Raw genomic sequence first — 14,773 nt, 5'->3', positions numbered from 1 at the left:
ATCGCGCAGGCGCGTAGAGGATCGCTGGTGCATAAGGAGAGCCCAGGGATGCCTGTGAGGTATCTCTTGGGCGGCGGTGAAGTAGAGGCGCTGTAAGTCTAGAAGAACCTGTGAGCGCCTGTGCGCTAGCAAAGGAACTTCTTGAACCGCGTGACGAGGCAGGAACCAGGATATCGTAGAAGTGTAGTTGTGTGGCCAGCTGAGAAATGCGCGGCCAGACGTATGAGATATCGTCGGCGAGGAGGCGAAGGAAGAACTCCTTGCCTGCGCCCGGATCCGAAGATCATAGGCACGTGGGTGAACGATGGAGCGTGGGCGAACGATGGAGCGTGGGCGAACGATGGAGCGTGGGCGAACGATGGCGCGTATGCGCATACAGTATCAGGAAAATGTCTTTGCCTGCGCCCAGATCCAAAGATCATGGGCGTGTGGGCGAACGATGGCGCGCATGCGCATAACAGGAAGGTGGCGCAGAAGCGAGCTGGCGAGCAGGTGTACGTGGAGTTCAGTGAAGAACAACCTCCCTGCTTGTGCCCAGATCCGGAGATCGTGGGCGCGAAGGTGAACGTTGGCGCCCAATGCGCATATCAGGAAAGGGTGACCAGATATGCGCTGGCGAGCAGGCGATCGTGGGCTTTCAGGAGACCGTAGGCGCGCATGGCGCGTAGCCGCCGATCAGGTTGATTCAGCAGAAGTCTGGTCCACAGCAGGAAACTTGCGCCCAGATCCGGAGATCGTGGGTGCGAGGGCGCGCATTGCGCACATCAGGAACATTTGTGAACTACTCGCGCAGTAGAACGAGGTAGCACAGGTAAAAAAACCTGGCACCAAAGGGCTTACTCCCATGTGAGATAAGCCCTTAGCCCCGAAGGGACCGGCGCCCGTTTGGAAAATGGGGAGGAGGCGCCCACAGCGCTACTGCGTCCAGGAACGGAGAAGGAAGACAAGAAGATCTGGCAGATGTCGAAGATTGCAGGTCTAGAGAAGCAGCAGCAACAGTCTGTCTCGTCGAGGAGGATCCTCTGCGGCTGAAGATGAGGACGACCACGGACAGGAGCACCATCATCAGTCCTCCAAAGAGGAGTCTCTGTTAGTGAGCTCCCCCGAGGGGGAGAGACACTCGCAGGAGAGACCGTTGGACTCATCTGCCCCCTCGAAGATGTTCGGAGGGGGGAACTGAGCCTTCAGCAACAACAGCAGTAGGGAGTCCTCCGAAGAGGAGTCTCTAGAGTGTACTCTCTCGCGAACGAGAAAGAAGAACACTTCATAGAAGAGACTGATGAAGGCACCCCTTAGGGCCGTTGGATCAGCAAGCTGACCATAAAGAGCAACCCTCCGAAGAGGAGCTCCTGCAGTTGCTCAGCCCCTTGAGCGTAGCTGCAAGTGCGACCGCTCAGCACCAAGAGCAAAATCGCACGAACACCATGGTCCGGCCTTGCAACCACTCAGCCCCTTGAGCATGGTTACAAAAGCGGTAGCTCAGCACCAAGAGCATAACCGCCGGAAGACTAGAAAAAAATTAAGGTAGGAGAAGAAACCCCCATGAAGGGGAAAAAACTCATACCTGGGAAGGGACCCTCCCTCGGAAGGGAAGAACCCACCCAAGGATGCGAACCTCCTGAGCGTTCTATATGAACTAAGGAGCTGACAGTTGTCACGTGAGAACTTCTAGGAGAAGGAACACGCCCAGAGCTGACAGTTGTCACGGGAGAACTTCTAGGAGAAGGAACACGCCCATGACGAAGTCGTAGAGGAGGTGGCAACGGCAGACTCTCCAGGACCCAACAGGACAGCTCTGCTTCGTAGGCACATTAGGCAAACAAAAAACTAGATAGTTAACTGTGAAAATAAAACAATTAGTTAACATTAATTCCCCCGGGGGAACTCCAAAGAGGAACCCCCGCGGGAAAGAATAATAAGAATTACACACAGGAATGCGCCCTCCTTCCCCACTGCCACTCACGGGAAGGGGGAGGGAAGGTAGAGAACTGTAACAAAACAGAATTAAAACAATTATAAATATGTAATTCAACTAAGAATGTTACTAATCGTAAGAACGAATGAACCCCGAAGGGAAGCGTTCTACACAGAAGCTGAAAAGTTAACAAATGCAATTAGATTTAAATAAAAAAATAATTGAGACAGTAAACAGAAGCAATTCAACCCGTAACGGGAAGGAAGCTACCGTAATACGTAATAATAATAAAAAGGGTGAACGAACTCAAGGAGAGAGAGAGAGACCGTAGTCAAACAAAACTCCCAAGTTCCCCACGCTGATAGACCAAGTTCCCCGCAGGGAAGGAGGAACAGCGGAGAACATATTAGTAAGTAGAGTCCAGCGATGATGATTCCCCACGGAGCCCGCCGAAGGGAGACCGAAGGACCAAGGGAGAGATTGCGACCCATGAAAAGTCACCGTAGTGGCCTGAGACCACACGGAGAAGTTGTCGTACAATGAGTGGACTTCCTACACACACACACACACAGCACAAACACTGAAAAGGAAACTTACTGTATTTCTATACTCAAATATATACATAAATATAAGAATGTTTACATATATATAAGTACTGTATAGGAAAAGTAAGTATTTAGTAAGACAAAGCATTAATGGCTGCCATGCGAGGACGGGACAGAGACGTCTGTTCATTGTCCGAGCCAAAAGTGAAGTGAAGCAGTTCACCAGTGTGTGAGGGGGGAGGGGTAGCTAGCTACCACTCCCCTACCCACCGCTAACTAGCGCGGGGGTAGTACACCCTCGTTAAATTCTAATGGCTCGTCCTTTCAGCTACGCCGAAAGTAAACCCTATATAAATAGCGTGGTTTGTATTTCGGTTACGGAACAAATACCTATCTATATATGAAGTAACTGATGCTGAGCCCCTTTATTTGATGTAATAAGTCCTTGATACAAAGTTTTTTTTTGGCGGGGTTAACACCCTGTAGCCTTTTAACCAACATGTTACTATAGACTCCACCTTTTCCTCTTTTAATTTCAAAATTCAAATAATTTTCCTTTGATCTTTTACAATTGCATTTCAGGTACAGTAGGTTGAGCCTAGTCTACTGTCTACATCGTAATATCAGCTCTCCTATGTGGTTTTCCCTGGATTAGGTTTTAACTTTATCTTATATTGGTTTACAATTTGTTTAGCATTTTTTTCTAGCTTCCGTGATATGTAAATCAAATAGAATATCAATTAATATTTATTACTAGATATTATGATTAATACAAAAGGCAAGTGTGAATAAGTCAAGCATTAGTAAATTGGGAACGAACATACATACATACATACATATATATATACTGTATATATAAATACTGTATATTATATATATATTTTCCAAAGGGTTATCTTGTGTTTAATATGTATCCCAGACCATTAATATTGCTGCAAATCATTAGTTTTTTGGTATATGTAACGGCAAGTGGTTTAATGAGGAAACAAAATAGTTTTTTTAAATAAGGGAGGGGGGATATGGATATGAATATGAATATGAACATACAGTACTATTTTACAATGCTTTATCTGCTTTAAACTATGTATCATCCGTTGTGAGAGTACAGTAATATCCCGCCCAACGTCTTTAGAATTGGTTTCGTGAGACTCGACCCAAGTATGTTTCCGGTGTCGGACTGGATGGAAATATAATTTTCAAAATGTCCATACCTCTGACAGTGGAAGCAGGTTATCATGTGATACCTACTACGCATTCCTTATGTGCCTCATCACCATTATCATGTATAGCCTCTTGAATTTCCGCATCATTTCAGCATGAAAGTGGCAAGCTCCTTCCCCCCCAACCACCACCACCACCATGTTTTTCTTCTCTACATTCTGTATAGGATCCAAACAACGAATCTTATGAATCAAAGCATTAACTGCATTGTCTTCAACACTGAGTGCAATGCATATCATTATTTGGTTTTATTATTGATCATTGCAATATTAATTGCCAGACCATAGGAGCTTGATGCTTCTCTTTTCCCCGAGAGTGATGAAAGCGCAACGTGGATCAAATTCACTGGATTTCTTAAAGAAAAAAAAATCCCCGTTCTTAGATGGTCTAATGGGTTTTTGGTTAACTTGCAGTTGCAATGAAGGTCAAATTTAGTGAAAGCACATTATTTACTAAAGGAAAAACTAATTTTTCTGTTAAAAATGTTGTCCAATCGGTAACTATATTTCTAGTCCTTTTCACTCTAAAAAGGCCTATAAGCTATTTTTCTTTTTATCGAAACGACATTAGGCAACAGGAAGCCTTTCTATATCAGCAGCCAGATCCTCACACAATGATTAAAAATGGATATCAACTAACCTAAACTTTCCCCCCTAACCTAACCTATAAGCCGTGTCCTTACCTACTTAAAAACCGGGGGCTTACCCCCCTTACAATGCCGTATTCTAAGTTAGACATAATAATACATACAGGTGGCCGCTATAGTAAATAGACCCTGGCTACAACATATCTAGAATCAGCTTTGCTTCCCGCTATTGTTAAATGATGAGTAACATATGCTCCGTCAATTCTTGTTAGAAGATATGCATAGGCCTACATGTTAAATGGGGCGTTCTATGGGTTTGCTATACAAAAAGTCATAGAAAAACACTAAAATACGAGCACTCAAGTTCACTAATTTGCAAGTGAAGGGAAGTGAAGCCACACCAATAGATCACCAATAATCTTGGGCAGAAATGGATAAAACAATATAACCAATTAGAAAATATATGGTCCATGTACTGTATTTGCATAGAATAGAAAGTACCGTATATAATTACCTCTTAGTCTAAATCAAAGTGACTACATAAGTGTAGAGTCCGTACATGGACAAATAGTTCCTGGTTCCTGGTTCCTTATTGCTCACTCCACAAAGTAAGTTTGCGGGCACTCTATCTCGTTATAGATAGGTGCAAAGCTTCTAAGCTTATTCTTATTATTTTTATTAAGTTTATTTCACCTGTGCCTTAAATAAATTAATATCATAATGAGGTTCTCTATCTTTACTTTTATTCCCTTCTACTTTGAAATTGGATAGGATAACACCTTGCTATCATCAGTTTTGGCAACCTGTTGTGGTAATCAGTTTGGGCTTCCTAAACTCTTCTTTTATATTCATTGCCCTATCTATAAATGCAGCCAGATCTCTGCTAGGATTTTTCAGCATACCTAAACTTATTTCTACATTCTTTAGCTGTTCTAACTTTGGGCATAAAAATAAATGTTCGGTGGTGTCTTCTTCCTCTTTGCATAAATCACACAAATTGTCATCATATTTTCCCCTGAAATTTGCTTTTAAGTTGAGCATATTTAATCTTGCCTTCATCACAAGGGATGCCTTATCCAGATACATTTCTCTGATATAAGGCAGAGGGCCATTTCCTTTAATAAATCTTAATTTTTTCATTATTTTCTTTTTTCCTTCTATAGTTTCTTCTATTTTTTCTATAATTATTTTCTTGATTTCTTTTTTCAGGGTCCTTTTCCCCCAACTTCTTATTTCTTCCACTTCCATCCCATATTTACTGCAGGTTTCTTCTACGCTCTTGCTCCAGCACTTCCCATACGGGTTCTTCAACTGATCCTCAATTATCTCTCTTATTAATCTTTTTTCCTCGGAGTTTATGATGTCATGGAAGAGCATTAATTTCTTATATTCTATTCTGCAGGACACCGGCCATATTCCCGTTTCTGCAAGTATGCCCCAATATGGAGTACTCGCAGGTAGTTCATACATATTTCTTATTATCTTGTATTGTAGGTTTTCTAGATCTTTCATATCTTTGTCCCTAATTACACTCCAGGTCTCCACGTTGGCAAATATTGTTGGTACAACTACTGTTTCATATATTTTCTTTCTGACTTCCAATGCCATCTTTCCAACTTTTCTCGTATCCCCATATTTTCTTATTTCTTGGGTCATATATGCAACTCTCTGGGTTTTTTTACTGATACTCAATTCTTTGTTTCCCTTCTCTGTATACCATTCACCCAGATACTTATATTCCTTAACTAAACTTACTTTTCCGTTCTTCACTTTTGTTTCAATCTCCACCTCTTTCTCATTCTTTCTTTTGTTAATTCTTAATACACCCGATTTTTTGGGGTTGGTGTTTATAGTGAATTTCTTTAGGGTCTCTAGGCTATGACAGTTACTTATGGCACTTTCGATACCATCTTTCCTTCCTGAGGGAAACATTATATCATCTACAAATACAAGTGATTCAATTTCAATATTTCTTATCAATGTGATATTTTTTCTGCTAATGCTATTAACTTTGTCAGTTGCTATACTGCATAGCTTGGGTCCATATATTGTTCCTTGTCTCACATTTCCTTCAATCGTTATATCTTCTGTTGTACCTGCTGGACAGTTGATGGCTGCTCTACCTTTTTCAATTCATTTTTTTAACTATCAATGCTTCTTTCCATCCTATCATTTTTCCCATTTCTTTTATGCAGTCCTTAAGGTCAAGCTTATCAAAGCACTTATACGCATCACAGAACCATACGTATGTCGACCCTGCCAATTCCCAAATAGGCGTTATAGTCTATTACTGCATTTAGTGTAAGCAGATGATCGGCCGTAGATCTTCCTTCAAAGCCTCCACACTGGAATCGACTCATCTCTTCTTTGAATCTGTCCTTATATCTTTTCATCCTTATTTTCTCGTATATTTTACTAATTACGCTTGTAATAAATAGGCCTCTTTTATTTTCTAGTTCCATTTTGTTTCCCTTTTTGTGGATTGAAAGTATCCACATCTCTTCCCACTCTTTAGGGATACATATGCTTTCATCAATTTCTGTGAGTATCAGCTTCAGACTTTCTATTATTTCTTTCCCCATCATTTTAATCATAACATTGTTCAATCCTTGCCTGTCCATTGTGTATTTGTCTTTCAGGCTTTTTACGATGGCTTCTACTTCTTGATATGTTATTTTCACTTCCTTGCTGGATCTGACTCTGTCACTTCCTGACAGCCATTTATCAAACATGTTGTTGATTTCTTCTGCCAGGGTCTCTTCATCACTTTGGGGATTTTCTAGCTTAAATAAATCACTGTAGAATTTCTCATATTCTTTCTTTATTTCTTCAACATCCTCTATTATTTCTCCATCCTTTCCTCTGATTGCTGTACATTTACTGGCATTTTTTCCATCCACTTTCTTCTTGAATTCCCAGAAGGCTGTGCTGTTCATACCTCCTTTTGCTTTGATTTCTTCTACTTGCTTGATTATTCTTAAACCTTCCTCTTTTTGTTTTTCTTCTTGTATGTATAGGTCTACAAGGCTCTCCCGTACTTTCATTCTTCTCTTGACCTCATTGTTTTCCTTTCCAACGTTAATGCAATTCTTTTTTAAGGTTCTTTTAAGTTTCATTAATTTCCTTAATTCCTTGGACCTCTTGTTTTTTCTGTTTGTCTCTTTTACACTACATTTTCTTAATATTTCTTGCACTGTTTTTTGCCATTTTGAATATTTTATTCTTATATTAGCTTTTTCTTTGGCATTTTTTATGAGTTCCTTTTTATCTTTGTGGACTTTTAAATGGTTCCAGACTATTTTATATCTTACCTTTCTTTCTTTCTTGTTTAGGGTCAACCAATTCATTTCGAGTAGGATGGCACAGTGATCTGAATACACCATTTCTTTTGATATTCTGTAGGGTGTTATCAATTTCTCTTCGTCAATTACCATGCTCCTAATGCCTTCTTCGTCTTCTTCTCTAACTAGAGCATAATCTATCACTGATTTCTTCTCTTTTTCAATTCTCGTCCAAGTCCCTCTGCATTTCGGGTTGCTATTTGCAATTATCATGTTGGACTCCTCTGCTAAATCTCTTAACATTTTGCCTGATTTTGTAATCTCATTACTATTGTTTTTTATTATGCTTCCTACTTTACAGTTGAAGTCTCCCATTACAATTACTTTTTCTTCTCTGCTATTTGCTATCATTATTTCGTCTTTGATAGACTTGTACATATTTTCTAAATGGCTTGACTTTGTTTTATTTTCTTGTGGGGCATAGATTACTCCTAATCTGACTTTAGTCTTCCCATTATCAATTTTTACCCATTGAGACTCGTGACCCTGATTTTCGCTTTTTATTTCCACCGTTACATTTTCCAATTCATTTTTTATTGCAATCAACACTCCTCCTCCGTTTGATTTTCTGTTATTATTAAAGACCCTATAACCTGCTATCTTCAACTTTTCTTCCTCCTTCAGATGGGTTTCTGTGATGCAAATAACAGTTGGTTTAACTTTTTCTATTATTTCCTCTAGCGAGTCCACTTTTGATTTTATGCCCCTTATGTTAATGTAATAGATCTTGAAAGCTTTGTAAAATTTTGCTTTCTTTTTACCTCTTCTCTTTTTATTTCTTCTTTTCTCTTCCATTTTTACAGGCAACGACCTGTTCTTCCTTGACCACCCTGTGGTATCATGTAGTCCATTCCTAGGGCTGTGTTGGGGTTACCCACTGCCCTTTCTGCCCACGTCAAGTTGTGTTGACTCGGGTTGTATGCTTTTTCGTACCTTATTTCTTGTATCAATCTCCCCATTTCCTCCATTCTTGAATTTAAAAAATTTAATTGGTTTTCCATCCTTTTTCTACTTGGACCGTTGCTTACTTGATTCCTTACTTTTCCCCCCCTTTATATGTTCATACTGCTGCTCGTTTCCTCTAAATTTTGATCTGGTTTCTTTGAATCTTACATTGTAGTGCCTGAATGAGCATGTATGGCCTCTTTTGCAGGTACCATTCATATAATCTCTGCATATTTTCGATCCATCTTTCCCATAGTTTATTTTGTTGACCATTTTCTTTTCCCAGTGACCATATTTGCACTCCCTGCCTAACCTACACCTGCCTTCTTTGTAAAACTTACACTGAATATGCTTCCTCATCTCGTTTCTCTGAGGGTTATCTTCACCTTCCTGGCTGCGTCTGTGGAGGAAGTCGCATGATCGTCCTTTTTTATAGACTCCATTTCTAAAGAAGTAGCATATTTTGGGGGTCTTTTCTTTCCGTTTTTCTGAGGGAATCTCATTCTGTTCTTTCTCTTTTCCATCGTTACTTGTTTCATCTTTGCTTTCTTCATTATTTACCACTGAATTATTTTCACCTGAATTTGAATTTTCCCCCTCTGTTGTCTCTGTTCTTTCTAAACTAGTTGCCCTTTCATTTGCCAACTCCTCTACTTTGCCCTCTGTTATTAATTTTCTGTTGATTATCTTCAAGTCCTCAATTTGGGACCATTGGTTCCCTATTGTTCGTTTATGGTCAGCCAGTTCACCTAGGCACAATTCTAGATCATCTTTATAGTTCCGACACTCTTTTTTAAGCATTTCTATTTCAGCATCTCGTGAACTGATTTTGTAGCAGTTATCTTCCAGCAATTTTGACATCAAATTTATGTGGTTTCCCATTTGCGACTCTGACATTAAATTTCCTCCTTTTTTGTTTTTGTCTTTTCCGTCACAACATTTTCCCATCAGGAATTGTTTTGTTTCTACTGAGCAGCCTGCACAAAACCAGAAAAGCCCATCAATCTTTTCTGTCATTTTGATAGTTTTGATCAGAGTTTTTTGTTGGCTTTTTGTTGTGGTTGCTAAATTAATGCACTGGAGGCAGTACCACTCCTTGCATTTATCGCATTCTGCGCTTTCATCGTCCGGGCCCAACTCTAGAGTACAGCTGGCACATTGGTCTGAATCACTACACTCTTTTTGTGTGGACGTGACCATTGTATCAAGCTCTACGTCTTCCCCCGACTTTCCTTCTATAATATTCCTGCTATCTCCTATGTCTATAAGTCTACTTTCTTGTGAGTCCTGGCTGTTATCCCCTAGACTAATCATAGACACGTCCGTCTTATCTAGGCTAGCTTCTTTCATTTTTCCCACAACTTTGATTATTCTACCCCTAGTAGACGTGGTTTTGCATCCTACTTTATCGGCCATATTATTTAATTAACTTTTCTTTGCTGTTGTTTTCTCGTGTGTTTTTTAAATCAGGTATGCCGACCACGTGAGTTGCCTCGACTGAGAACACAAGATATTATCTTACCTTGTTTCAATTTTGTCCCGACTTTGAGTTATTGCTTGAATTACTCGTTACTTCACTCTCAGTTTGACTTTCACAATTTACACTATTTCCCGTTAATTTCTCACTAATTATCTTATTTTGCAGAGCACTAAACAACACAGGCACAGGCACGGGTATTATTTTCCCTAGTTTTTTTTTCTCTTTCACCAACATTTGTTGTAGTAAACTTTTCTTATTTTCAATATTTTCTTCACAAAAAAAGGAATTTTCCAACTGTTTGTGCACTATCTTCTTCGTATAGTTGTTGGAGCTCAATTGCTTTTATTCTTATATCACTATACTTTGGACAGTATAATGCACATATACACAATATATACAGTTTATATTTCCATCTTGATGTCTGATTTTTATGTTCAAGCCTAATGTGTTTGTCCTTGCTCTGAATAATAAAACTGATGAAAATGTGTTGCTATATACTTCCTCCTACTCCATTTCACTGAAATCTTTCTATCCGGAGATAGCTACCCGATGATAGCGTTATGTTCGGCTAGCAGTAAATAACTTTCTCGATTAGTAAGGCCAGGTAATAACAGACGATGTTATAGTATAGTGTCTCGATAGGATCCTAGTAGGGAAATAAGGAAATGAAAAAAAAAAAACGACATAAGTAATGAACAATTAAAATAAGATATTAACATTAAAACAGAATAGAGGAAAATTTCCCTGTTTTAAGAAAATGAGAAGAAAACTTCGAAATCAACAGAGAAAGTTTACTCGGTTTCGCATTTATGAAAAGCACGATACTTAAATGGGAGAAGCTACAAAATCTCTAACAAATAGTATTAAATTTGGTTCTATTAATGAGGGTACTAATACTCTGGTGTATATATAGCCCTAACCACTGATAGTCATAATGTGGCCAGTTAGAGGAAATTTTGAGTCCAGGAGGGTAAAAAGGGAAAAATAATACTAAAATCAATTGGGAAATTTTATTCGAAGGTTTCATATTTATGAAAAGCAGGATATATGTAAAATGAAATTGGGAGAAGACACAAAATCTATAACAAATAGCAAAAAGATTGTTTCTGTTAATGAGGGCACGAATTCTGAACAGATGGTAGTGGGAGTAGATCGACAGTTTAACTGTTATGTTGTTGCAGATTAACTATTATCCCTCCCGGCAAACAAAGGATTAACGAAGCTTTTAATCCGACCCAAAGAATTCCCATTAGACAATAAATAAGCTTGAAAACAACAGAATCAGTTTTCATGTTAGATAATTTTACTATTTATTTGGAATTTTCTCCAAAAATGATTAAAATTATGTTATCGGCATGCATTCAACACATTATGTACGTCTGTTTTTCATAACTTTATATATATTTTCTAAAATATCCATCCTCGCTCATTATCAAATATTATTTTTCTTCCTTCACACTAACGAAAAAAAAATTGGTTTTCAAAGAAATAAGAAGTTTTTCTTTTAGTAAATTCGTAACCTTTTCTTCACAAATATTTGTTTTGTATCTAAATTTCTATTATGCTATAGGCCTACTGTATTCCTATTGTTGAATGTACCCCACGTTCAGGAGATAGCCATGAACCAATTTTGAAAGACCAAAACAGGGATATTTAGTCTAGCCCATCTTACAACACTGTCACTATGCCTTTTCATTCAGACTTGTTAATGGTTAAGGGAAATATTCTTTGCACAAAGATTACTCATCTTAAAATCGAATCAAAAACGGATTTTGAGCGAAGCGAAAAATCTATTTTTGGGTGAGATAGCCATGGCGTCCTGATGGAAGGTTCCTTTTTGGTAGCTTCCTTGGGTAAATAACTACTAAATATTCCCAGAGAATTTAACCACAGGTTATCACAGAATTCTAACTTCTGGAGCGAGTATCCTAAAGGTTTCCCTTTAAGACATCGTATATCAACAGGGGACGCATATATTAATGCGCCACATAGCTATCTGCACCCCACATAGAGTTAACACTTCGATGTGGAGGGGCGGAGAATAGCTGGGGAGCCATTCCACAGCTAATCTCGTCCGTGGCTACTTTTGGTACTCGAAACGTAAACAAACGGGCGCCATTGCTAAATGACGTCACGTCAGTCCTCATCCTGAAGCCAGTTGCTTGCCGATCGCCATGATACAGCAGGACAGGGTGGGACCTGAAAGGTTGGACGAAGTAGCAGGGAGGGTACATCAGGACGCCATGGCTATCTCACCCAATAATAGATTTTTTGCTTCGCTCAAAAATCAAAAATTTTAAATAATTTTTATTTTTCCTAACATACTCACCGAGAACTACTTTTCTTGGAGACACTTGTGATCTCTCAATCTCGAGCAAGGTTTTTCCCGCCGTTACCCCCCTTACTCCGTTCTATATAGGTTTACCCCCGCCGCCAGAGAATGCGCCCTGAGGGCAGGATTAAGGCAGGTCACTGCATCTCTGGGTCAGCATCGCCATTAAGTTCGTCGTTTAGCCCAACTTGGCAATGGAAGGATGGCACTCGGGGACGGAAGGGAGGGCCATTACCCGAAAAGTAGTTCTCGGTGAGTATGTTAGGAAAAATAAAAATTATTTAAAATTTTTGATTTGTTCCGACACAAATACTCACCGAGAACTACTTTTCTTGGAGACTTATACTTTAGGAGGCGGGAGTGCCATTCTGCCACTTGACTCGGCACATAGTGCCTAGAGGGCTATGGAATGCGGGGCCTATCAGAGAGCGGAGAGAGGGTAACTGCGGAACCTTACGCTATTATCTAAGACTCACCTCTTAAATTTCTTCTGTTGATTTCCTCCTGATGAAGTAGCGAAGAATTTATTCACCGGTGGGGCCATCTTCTGGCCTACCGCTACACAGATTGGAGGGCGGCAATGACTGTCCCAATGGAGAACCCGTCCAAGGATTTTCTTGAATAATCCTTGAGGTAGTGGGCAGTAAAGGTCGACTGGTGCGACCAAGTGCCAGCTTGCAGGATCTGTCCCACCGCCATGTTTCTCTCAAAGGCCAAGGAGGTGCTCAGACCCCTGATGTTATGGGGGCGGGGAGTGCCTGGCACTGCCAATTTATCCTCTTCATAGGTTCTAGCGATGACTTGTCTCAGCCAGAAGGAAATGGTGTTCTTGGAGACTTGTTTCTTATTAACACCTGTGGAGACGAAGAGGTTCTTGGTACCTGGTCGGAGATGAGCCGTCCTTTCCAGGTACTTTCTGAGCGTCCTTACTGGGCATAACTTCAAGTCTTCTGTATTGCCTGTCTTGGGAATGGCCGGAATTGAGAAACCTTCAAACCTCGGGTCCCAGATTGCTGGGTTCTGAGTCTTCGCCACAAAGGAGGGTACGAACCTGAAGGACACTTCCTTCCACCCTTTGGAGTGCGCAACGTCGTAAGACAGACCATGGATCTCGCCCACTCTCTTAGCCGAAGCCAAGGCTAGCAAGAAGACGGTCTTGAGGGTGAGGTCTTTGTCCCCGATATCTTTCAGGGGTTCAAAGGGAGGACGACTTAGCATTTTCAGGACCTTGGCCAGGTCCCATCTGGGCACTCTCCTAGCTTGAGGAGGGCAGTACTGCTCGAAACTCCTAATCAGCATCGCTATGTGTCTCGAGGTCCCCAGGTCGATGCCTTTCAGGAGGAAGACTTGGCCTAAGGCTGCTCGTACTCCTTTAATGGCTGGGATTGACATTCCTACTTCATCCCTAAGGTACACTAGAAACTCAGCTATGTCCGGGACCGAAGCTTTAAGCGGTCTTATGTGTTTCTCCGAGCACCACTTCGTAAAGGCGGCCCACTTCGCCTGGTATACCACGGTAGAGGATTTTCTTAGGTATAGGGACATTCTCTTAGCTGTGGAGGAGGAGTACCCCTCCTTCTTCAAGAGCCGCTCGATAGTCTCCAGGCGTGAAGGCGAAGAGAGAGAGGGTTGTCGTGGAACCTGAGGAAGTGAGGTTGACGCAGGAGGTCTGACCTGGCGGGCAGAGGCCAAGGTGGTTGGCTCGCTAGGTCTTTTAGATCCGCGAACCACTCTCTCTCCGGCCACCAGGGCGCTACCAAAGTCATCCTTAGGTTTTGGGAGGCCCTTACTCTGTTGAGTACCTGCCTTATCAGCGTGAAGGGGGGAAAAGCGTACACGTCCAAGTTGTCCCACTTGTGCTGGAAGGCGTCTTCTAGGGCTGCTTATTGGTCTGGTACCGGGGAGCAATAGACCGGTAGTTGGGCGTTGAGCTTTGTTGCAAAGAGGTCCATCACCGGGGAGCCCCAGCGTTGAATGATGAGTCTGGCTACCTCCGGGTGTAGAGACCACTCTGTCCCCACTATCTGACCCATTCTGCTGAGGCCGTCGACTAGTACGTTTCTCTTCCCGGGGATGAACCTTGCTAGCAGTACCACCTGCTGCTCATCCGCCCAATGTAGGATGCTTATGGCGAGGTCGCACAGTTCCTTCAATCTCATGCCCCCTTGCTTCTTTATGTAGGCTACCACTGTGGCGTTGTCGCACATTAACGCCACGGTGTTTCCCCTTAACCGACTTGCAAAGTGCAGACATGCCTTCTGGACTGCTCTTAGCTCTAGGACGTTGATGTGGAGATGCTTTTCGCTCTCCGACCAGGTACCGCTTGCTGTCTCTTCCAGAAGGTGGGCCCCCCACCCGTGGTTGGAGGCGTCTGTGAACAGGAGGTACTCGGGGGGACAGGACCCGAG

At 41.4% G+C, this 14,773-nt stretch overlaps 1 long non-coding RNA gene across 2 annotated transcripts in view; it reads right to left on the bottom strand.

The window, feature by feature from the left end:
* Positions 1–5,484, bottom strand: part of LOC137658251 (uncharacterized) — a 91,997-nt gene extending 86,513 nt beyond the window's left edge. Inside the window, exons 1-2 of one of the 2 annotated variants that reach the window (XR_011047299.1) lie at positions 4,782–5,484; positions 3,672–3,839 (exon numbers count right to left, since the gene is read on the bottom strand). This is a non-coding gene — a long non-coding RNA (uncharacterized lncRNA). The remainder of the gene's footprint in view (positions 1–3,671; positions 3,840–4,781) is intronic. The other variant, XR_011047301.1, reaches the window with a different exon arrangement.
* Between the last annotated feature and the right edge of the window lie 9,289 nt (positions 5,485–14,773).

This window comes from Palaemon carinicauda, chromosome 19 (assembly GCF_036898095.1).
Source record: "Palaemon carinicauda isolate YSFRI2023 chromosome 19, ASM3689809v2, whole genome shotgun sequence".
In the NCBI taxonomy this organism is placed as follows: Eukaryota; Metazoa; Arthropoda; class Malacostraca; order Decapoda; family Palaemonidae; genus Palaemon; species Palaemon carinicauda.
Note: the sequence above shows the minus strand (reverse complement) of the source record. Positions and strands in the feature narration are given on the sequence as shown.